Source organism: Larus michahellis, unplaced genomic scaffold, assembly GCF_964199755.1.
Source record: "Larus michahellis unplaced genomic scaffold, bLarMic1.1 SCAFFOLD_35, whole genome shotgun sequence".
In the NCBI taxonomy this organism is placed as follows: domain Eukaryota; kingdom Metazoa; phylum Chordata; class Aves; order Charadriiformes; family Laridae; genus Larus; species Larus michahellis.
The window spans coordinates 1,292,485-1,294,980 of NW_027436006.1; positions in this window are offsets into that span (position 1 = coordinate 1,292,485).

Genomic DNA, 2,496 nt, shown 5'->3' on the forward strand with positions numbered 1-2,496 from the left:
TTGGTTTTGAGGACGGCTCTCTGGAGAGTCTTAGCAAAGAGGTCACACAGATAATCAGAGCAATTCTCAGAGACACTGAGAACAAGCTCCGCAATTCCCTCCTGGCACTTTCCCTGTAGGAGATACCGCAAGACGTTTCTGTATATTGGGCACAGCGCTCTGCACGGTGTTAGCAGAGACTTTCCCGGGACAGTGAAACCCTATGTCAGAGACACTGAGAAGAATCCCCAATGTTCCCTCCAGGCACTTTCAGTGTGGGTTCTTTCTCCACGTGGTTCCTGGTTTCACTGCAGCTCTGAAGAGAATGTTAGCAAAGAGGTAACCGGGACAGTGAAAACAGTACTCAAAGACAGGGAGAGCAAGCTCTCTCTTGGCACTTTGGATGTGGGACATACAGCGAGATGTTTGCTGCTTTTGCGTTTGGCTGTTGGGAGATTTACAGCACAAAGATATCTAGTTGATTTGAAGCAGTTCCGAGAAAGTCTAAACATAATCCCCACTTCTCCCTCCTGGCACTTTCCATGTGGGAGATATAGCAGGATGTGTATTGGTTTTGAGGACAACTCAATGGACAGTGTAGGGAGAAAAGGTCCTGGCTCCTTGAATGCCGTTTCTGGAGACACTGCGATCAATGTGGGAGATATGTCAAGATGTGTGTTTGTTTTGAGGACGGCTCTCTGGAGAGTCTTAGCAAAGAGGTCACAGGGATAATCAGAGCAATTCTCAGAGACACTGAGAACAAGCTCCGCAATTCCCTCCTGGCACTTTCCCTGTAGGAGATACCGCAAGACGTTTCTGTATATTGGGCACAGCGCTCTGCACGGTGTTAGCAGAGACTTTCCCGGGACAGTGAAACCCTATGTCAGAGACACTGAGAAGAAGCCCCAATGTTCCCTCCAGGCACTTTCAGTGTGGGTGCTTTCTCCACGTGGTTCCTGGTTTCACTGCAGCTCTGAAGAGAATGTTAGCAAAGAGGTAACCGGGACAGTGAAAACAGTACTCAAAGACAGGGAGAGCAAGCTCTCTCTTGGCACTTTGGATGTGGGACATACAGCGAGATGTTTGCTGCTTTTGCGTTTGGCTGTTGGGAGATTTACAGCACAAAGATATCTAGTTGATTTGAAGCAGTTCCGAGAAAGTCTAAACATAATCCCCACTTCTCCCTCCTGGCACTTTCCATGTGGGAGATATAGCAGGATGTATATTGGTTTTGAGGACAACTCCATGGACAGTGTAGGGAGAAAAGGTCCTGGCTCCTTGAATGCCGTTTCTGGAGACACTGCGATCAATGTGGGAGATATGTCAAGATGTGTGTTTGTTTTGAGGACGGCTCTCTGGAGAGTCTTAGCAAAGAGGTCACACAGATAATCAGAGCAATTCTCAGAGACACTGAGAACAAGCTCCGCAATTCCCTCCTGGCACTTTCCCTGTAGGAGATACCGCAAGACGTTTCTGTACATTGGGCACAGCGCTCTGCACGGTGTTAGCAGAGACTTTCCCGGGACAGTGAAACCCTATGTCAGAGACACTGAGAAGAAGCCCCAATGTTCCCTCCAGGCACTTTCAGTGTGGGTGCTTTCTCCACGTGGTTCCTGGTTTCACTGCAGCTCTGAAGAGAATGTTAGCAAAGAGGTAACCGGGACAGTGAAAACAGTACTCAAAGACAGGGAGAGCAAGCTCTCTCTTGGCACTTTGGATGTGGGACATACAGCGAGATGTTTGCTGCTTTTGCGTTTGGCTGTTGGGAGATTTACAGCACAAAGATATCTAGTTGATTTGAAGCAGTTCCGAGAAAGTCTAAACATAATCCCCACTTCTCCCTCCTGGCACTTTCCATGTGGGAGATATAGCAGGATGTATATTGGTTTTGAGGACAACTCAATGGACAGTGTAGGGAGAAAAGGTCCTGGCTCCTTGAATGCCGTTTCTGGAGACACTGCGATCAATGTGGGAGATATGTCAAGATGTGTGTTTGTTTTGAGGACGGCTCTCTGGAGAGTCTTAGCAAAGAGGTCACACAGATAATCAGAGCAATTCTCAGAGACACTGAGAACAAGCTCCGCAATTCCCTCCTGGCACTTTCCCTGTAGGAGATACCGCAAGACGTTTCTGTATATTGGGCACAGCGCTCTGCACGGTGTTAGCAGAGACTTTCCCGGCACAGTGAAACCCTATGTCAGAGACACTGAGAAGAAGCCCCAGTGTTCCCTCCAGGCACTTTCAGTGTGGGTGCCTTCTCCACGTGGTTCCTGGTTTCACTGCAGCTCTGAAGAGAATGTTAGCAAAGAGGTAACCGGGACAGTGAAAACAGTACTCAAAGACAGGGAGAGCAAGCTCTCTCTTGGCACTTTGGATGTGGGACATACAGCGAGATGTTTGCTGCTTTTGCATTTGGCTGTTGGGAGATTTACAGCACAAAGATATCTAGTTGATTTGAAGCAGTTCCGAGAAAGTCTAAACATAATCCCCACTTCTCCCTCCTGGCACTTTCCATGT